The sequence below is a fragment of the Notolepis coatsorum genome, assembly GCF_963971535.1.
Source record: "Notolepis coatsorum genome assembly, chromosome: 6".
Taxonomy (NCBI): Eukaryota; Metazoa; Chordata; class Actinopteri; order Aulopiformes; family Paralepididae; genus Notolepis; species Notolepis coatsorum.
This window is the reverse complement of record NC_140170.1, coordinates 51,298,657-51,306,156: the sequence shown is the minus strand read 5'-3', so window position 1 is coordinate 51,306,156 and position 7,500 is coordinate 51,298,657. Positions and strand designations below refer to the sequence as shown.

Genomic DNA, 7,500 nt, shown 5'->3' with positions numbered 1-7,500 from the left:
TATTAGGTGACAGCGCACCTGATCAGATCAAAACATTTTAGGTGACAGCGCACCTGACCAGATCAAAACATAATTAGGTGAAGGTGACAAGGAAGCCACATACTCATACCCCCCCGACACTCAACTAACCGCCTCGGACAGTCCTTCATACCAGTGGCCATCAGGCTCCACAACAGTGGGCAGCGACTGCTGCCAGACATCGACCTAGAACTAATAGGAACCCAAGTAGGACAATAACACTACCTTATGCATACTGCACCTTATGTGGATACTGTGAATAATGAATAATGTATATTTCAGTTAGTTAGATAGTAAATTATATTGACCTATTTGTTTACACTGCTTGTGTTGTTTTCACTACCTGTACCCCCCCCCCCCTTCCCCCATGCTGCTATGATGCCTGAATTTCCCCAAGGGGATCAATAAAGGAATATCTTATCTTATCTTAAAAGGAAAGATGAAATTACCTACCTGGGTTCCATCCTATAGAGGCAAATCTTTCCTGTGACAAAATGGGATCCAATGTAATAAAACTAAGTCAACCAACGAACTAGATTCCTGTACCGGATCTCCTCTCTGGTAAACAAGAATACCTTGAAGACTCTAACAGGAGCACTCATTCAAGGGTACTACGACTATGCTTGCACCTCATGGTACCAAAGCACCTCAAAGGCACTAAAAACAAGATTACAAACATCACAAAACAAACTGGTCAGACTACTGCTTGACCTTACTCCTAAAACCCACCTCACCCCTGTCCACTTTGATAACCTAGGATGGCTTAGAGTAGACGACAGAGTACAGCAACTTGCAATGGGCCTGGTCTACAAGATACACTACACCACTAAGATACCCATGTGCATGTCGAAATACTTCCCAAAGGTCAGTGAATACCACGACCACAACACCAGAGGGAGTTCCACAAATCATGTTCAACCCAGATAAAATAATAAAAAAAAAAAAAAAAAAAAAAAAAACGTTTTTTTTTAATAAAAGAAAATAGTCATAACTTAGAAATTAGATTGCATAGGTCTATGAATCGATATCGCGATTCTGTTTCGATTAATTGCCCAGCCCTACAGTGTGTACAGTAAGTTAGCTTGGTGATTATCATTGTGATGTAGGCTAAGCTGCCTAGCTACTGTTAGCATACAAGCTGCCTAGCTACTGTTAGCATACAAGCACTGTAGCCTACTTACGTTTTTTCTGATCCAGATGCATAAATCCACTTCTTCATGTTGCTCAGTTGCTGGTTTATACTTCGGTCCTAATGTTGGTGCAAAGTTTAATTTAGCCTGACTTGTTATAGCTGTACAGCTTACTAACTACTAAACAACAACTTTCTCATAGTCTCAACTTTCACATAGTCAAAATGGGTCCAGCTGCATGTGAGGAGGATAGGTTTAGCTCGGGCCAATCTCAAGTTTCTCAAGTTTCTTTATTATTTGTCATACAGAAGTACAGAATACTTTTATACAAAATGCTTCTTTATGTTACATTTTGTATAAAAGTATTCTGTACTTCTGTATGACAACTAATAAAGAAACTTGAGAAACTTGAGATTGGCCCGAGCTAAACCTATCCTCCTCACATGCAGCTGGACCCATTTTGACTTTGCAATGCAGAAATCTCTGATTGGATTTGCAAGGCTGCCAATCATATTCAACCTCCGTGTATTGGATGTCAAGGGCTGTCAATCAATCAATCCTCCATTCAATGGCAAGAGTTTAACTGCACAGACCGTGCTTAGATGAAGTTAATAGCCTATTTTGATTCGCTGTTATTTATTATTTATTTAACAATGGGTCACACCTGTGAAGTTTTCTTCACGAATAATTACTGCAGGCAATACTGCAGTGCAGGCCTGCTCAGAGCTGTACATTTTGGCCATTTTTGAAGAAAAAAAAAATCACTGGCATTTTTTTTACAGAGGAAAACATTTATAATAAAATAATAATAATAATAATAATTAAAAAAAAATATATATATATATATATATATTTTTTTTTTATATATAGGTATATGTAAATTAATAATAATTATGAATTATGAGTGAATTTGTGTTTCACGTGTTGTCATAGAGAAACCTCCACTGGTATCTTCTTCGTCTAACTCCAGGGTAGATGGCAAATACGCTAATTTCCCAAAATGTTGGAGTGTTCCTTTAAATGTAGCAAATGTATAAAATTGGTCCATGCATCAAACACTACTTGGTATAATCACTATTTTCTCCAGGTGTACTCATCATAGTGTACTCATGTGAGACGAAAACCATCACACATCCTCACCAGTCGGTCATTATGGCGCAAGGTGACACCATGTTACTTTGATCCCTTCCCCTGTCTCCGTTGACTGTACCCTGGCTGGCTGGCACCAGTGGCACCGGGGGCGACAGTGGCCCAGGAGGTAGAGCAGTCGTCGGGTAACCTGGATGTTCCCAGGTTCAATTCTCGCTCCTCCCGGGCAGTGTGTCGAAGTGTCCTTGAGCAAAACACTTAAACCCTAATTGCTCCCGGTGAGAAGGTTGGCACCTTGCATTGTTGCCTCCGCCGTCGGTGTGTGAATGTGTGAGTGAATGGGTAAAATGTGAGGAACAAATTGTAAAGCGCTTTGGATAAAAGCTGTTATATAAATGCACCGTTTACCACCAGAGATAGGCTAGCATGATCAATTAAACCTTCACTGATACTTAGCCTACAGATAGGTCTAACATTGTAAGTGTATTATCTATCTTCAACAAATGAACATTACCTTAAAAAAGTGAAATATTTTTTACTTATCAATCAGTTTTTCTACTCTAACTCTGGCAAAACTGATGGGATTGGGCAGATCTTTGGCGCTGCACACACCCAGCAGCGAGGCCTCCGTCACGTGGGCCTCACGGCATGTTCCGGACACCAGTGTTACGAGAGAAAGCCTCCATGTTTCTCCCGCCCCTCCCCTTTCCTACCTGCCTTCCCCCTAAATGTTACAAAAATCCTCTTTGACGGTTTTTATTCATTCAAACGTGAATCATCTCAGAGGTTCAAATGTAGGCCAGTTCTGGGGGTGGCTGATTGGCGCAGTGGGCAAGGCGCTCGCCACTAACACAGGAGACGCAGGGTTCGAGCCCAGCTCGTGGCATTGCTACCGGCTGGCCGGTCGTTCATACTAACACAATTGGCAAGTGTTAGAGGGTGGGAAAGCCGGTGGGTGGGGATTGGACGTTGTGGACAGCGACTCCTACAGGTCGGTTGGGTGACGCCGGTGCAGTGGAAACAGGAAGTATCGGGGGCAGCGTGAGCCTCCCACGCGTTACTCCTCGCCACTGAGAGTCCGCGCTGTCTGGTGAAAAGATGTGACAGGCTGCCTCCTCGTGTACCGGAGGGGACATGTGATGCAAGGCTTCTATCCTCACTACAGCCTACCAGTGGGAGGCATAGTCTAGCAATGTTCAAGACAGGGGAGGGGAGAATTGGATAATACGAAATTGGGATGGGAGAAAAATAGAAAGTTGGGAGAAAAAGTTGATAAAAAAAAAAGTTTATGCATTCATTTCCCTCTGTTGGGCTAATGAGGCCGTTCCTGACGTCAGACGTCTTTCTTAGAGCCATATGGAATCCGCGATCACGGAATCGCGGACGGAATCGCGGAATTGAGCAATAAAAATGGAATCAACTATTTTATATTAAAAATTATGTTGTGGGACTTGTACAGCACTTTGTTCAACTTTGTCAGTGCTGTAAAGTTTAAACCTTTTTAAATCTTAGACAAACAAAACACTTTGCTTTCATGAAATATTGTAAGCCGTCATTTGAGGCTTTATAAAAGCAGCACAATGAACACATCTGTCAGTGCAGAGTCCGACCTCATCTTAAATAACAAACAGCATTGCTTGTTGTAGTTAACAAAGAGAGGTAGGGTTGATTTTGCAAAAATATATATACTTTTCTTTTTTTTTTTTTATATAATCGAATTTTATTTTCATATTTGAATCCCATGCCCATCGAACGAAGCTTCAAAGCTTCAAAGTATTTAAGACAGCCCTATTAAATGGACTGTTATATCTTATTAAATTGTGGACATTTATTCATTCCCACTTATCAGACACTATTTCTGATGGTAAAATGGGCGTACAAAGCAAAATACAGAATTCTGAAATATTAAAACGAAAAAAACTGAATTTGAAAAAAAAAGGGAATTTGGAGAAAAAAAAACGGATTTCATATGGCTCTAGTCTTTCTGCTCGTCACGCAGTCAGTTCAGTTCACCCTCTGTTCAACTTCTACACGGTTACTAATAGTTTCAACAACAGTGATATTATCTTCCAGTTCAGTTCCCTGGCTATGCTTTGTCAGATTCTTAGTAGTTCAAGACTTTGAACATACTGTATTTATAAGCTGTCTGGCTGTTTCTCTGCAAGAGGTTTTCTCTCCATTCCGCTTGTTGCTTTGAGCCGTTAAAAGGAAGGGTTGGAGTTGGGAGGGTTAAGATTATTAAGAAGACAGAAAGAAAGGAGAGAGAATGATGGAGGGAGAGAATAGAGAGAGAGAGAGAGACTAGGGGAGTGCTGTCGTTCTGCTGACTCAGGGGAAAGTAAAGAAAGATTAAGGTTTTATGGCTGAGAGGACGGAGGGAGGGATGAAGGGAGGGAGAGAACGAGTGAAGAAGCAAAGAAAGAAAGACAGACAGGAGGGAGAGAGGGAATAGGCTGAACTGGAAAAATTATTAGTAAAATGAAAGAGAGAGGAGAGAAGAGAAGAGGTAGATAGATAGATAGATAGATACATACATAGACAGACAGATATTTTTTAAAGTGTGAAACTAAGATGGCTACTCCATAAAGCATTTAAAATGTGTATATTTATGTGTGTGTTTACCTGTGTAATCATACAAACACCAAACAAAGTGTTGTTGTGGGAATGGTGACCTAATCATCTTATCTCCAACACATCACTACTGCCAGGAGAAGACCCACGTCCCCATGAGACACAGAGCCTTAAGAAGCCAGGCGAACAATTCTTCATGTTTCAAAGCGTTGCGTCTTTGTGTTGTATGTAGTTTACTGTCACGCTCGCACTGCAGGAGCTAGACCTGAAGGGGTTAACAGGACAGGAAATGGTCCTAACTTTAAATAGATGAAGAGGATTCCCTACATACTGCACTGGACTCTCTCTCTCTCTCTCTCTTGCTCTACCACACAGTTAGCTGATATTGTTTTTAGTGTTATTAAATGTTTTTTTTTACACTGTGATAGTGTACTATGCCATTTGAGTCATTTGAAATGTTTACTTACTTAGTACTTACTCAAATGAAGAGATCCTCTGTATTATTACTATATGGCTTAGGACCATTCAATCAATATTTGAGAGCTACTCTCTCTCTCCCAAAGCCAGAAACCAGAGAATCAAACTTGCGACGCCATCAGGTGTAACGTCTGGAGCAGGTGGATGGTGAATGGGAACATGTTTACGTTTTTTATACCAAATCTATGTTCTACAGTAGTGTTCTCAAGCCGGTATAAATGTGCCCGTATACTCCGAACAGTCCCCCGAGTGCTCTCAGGTTCATAATGTAACATCTCTCCCAATTCATTGTCTGTGGAGCAGCTTTATATCTGATGACATCGCAACATTAAGCACTCTAGTTTTTTTGGATTTAGTTTAGTCGTGTTCTGTATCTCAGACCATAGAAATAATATGATGGTGCCGAGATCACATTAGGCAAAAAACACAAGTATGAATTCTGTACCCGAGACCATAGGGATAACATTGTTAGATTGGGCAGTGTTCCTTTTTAATCGTTCCTGGGCTGCCATTTGAAAACTTTAAATGGCTGGCATTATGTTGTGAGGTGATGTTGTCCCATATTCTACAAGGGAGACAGAAGAATTGTGGGATAGACGAGGCCAGCACTTTCTTAGCTTTAAATACCCCCATCCCTTCTAGACGTACCGACTCACGCCATGACTCATGCACGCACGCATGCACACACACGCACACATACACACACATACACACACATACACACATTCCCTGGGCTCCCCAGGGTGGTCTGGCCCTAGGGCCTCATCCCCCGGCCCTCACACACTGCCTGGTCCAAGGGCACACAGGTGCCACTGGTAGTCAGTCAGTCAGTAAACCAGTCAGTCAGCCAGACAGTTAAAAGTCCTCGTACATTTAATTCAAGCAGGGGGATTTTCCTGGTAGAATGATATAATAATAAATACACTAATCTAGCCCCATTTTGCCTGACGTACGTGGGACCTCTCAGGGAGGAGTAGTGTGGTTCTGTCTGTCAGGCCTTTTTAAAACCTTGTGAATGTGTCCTGTCCCTGTCATTAATCATCATTATTAGTAATTAGTTCTACTACAGCAATATCTATGACTCAGCCTTGCTGGTACATTTGACTCGGAGAGGGGTGCTGATGCCATAGAGGTGAATGGATGCCGACGTAGCCTTGTTTCACCTAGTTTGGCACAGCGTCTGTATTTAATCACATCATGGAAGATACATCCATAATTACTTTGTCAATCATTGTATTTATGGCTACAAATACAAACAATGACTTGGGTAAGTAAGAAATAAAACTTGGGTAGGGTACAGGTTTTTAGAATAAGTTACATTGCTAAAAGAAGAAAATATACTCACTTACAGTAACTAACTAACTAACTAACTAACTAACTAACTAACTAACTAACTAACTAACTAACTAACTAACTAACTACCAAACTAAATAACTACTAACTTTAACTTCCTAAGTAATTGTAATTAGTTCCTTTCACCCTCTGTGACGTCTGTATTGTCATAGATGGACTGTGATGCATGTATTCCTCTTTTCCTGCCATGCTGCTCACAGAGAAGGCTTTCAGCTCACGGCTCATCTGCCTGTGTCATGACTCAGCACGAATCCTGACTGACACGCACACGCGCGCACGCACACACACACACACACACACACACACACACACACACACACACACACACACACACACACACACACACACACACACACACACACACACACACACACACACACACACGCACAAATGCATAATTACACATGCAAACACATCTGAACTTCACTCATACATTGGTGGACAGAAGACCTTGGCCTATAAGATAGAGATACTCACAGTCTACTGATATAAGGCTGTAAACTGTTCTGAAGGCATATACTACTGCTGGTATATCATTTGTATAATACTGCTGGTATATAATTAATATCATACTGCTGGTATATAATTAATATACTACTGCTGGTATATAATTAATATAATAATGCTGGCTGGTACAGTGTTTCCCACAGGATTTTGTGAGACTGGTGGGTGAACCTCGGGCCCTCTAGGGGGGTCTGGGCACATGTCCACCCGGAACTTTTTTTTTGTACATTTTAAAGTTAAATGCATCAATCTGGTGAACTTTGAGAGCAAAATAAAGAGGCTAGATCTATGATGAACTTTGTGCTCAAAACACAAAATCGACTAGACTAGTGCTTCCCAATCCTCCTCGAAGCACCCC

The 7,500-nt window shown here is 41.3% G+C and overlaps 1 protein-coding gene across 1 annotated transcript in view; it reads left to right on the top strand.

Moving 5' to 3' along the window:
* bcar1 (BCAR1 scaffold protein, Cas family member) overlaps positions 1-7,500 on the top strand; it is a 79,350-nt gene that overhangs the window by 3,135 nt on the left and 68,715 nt on the right.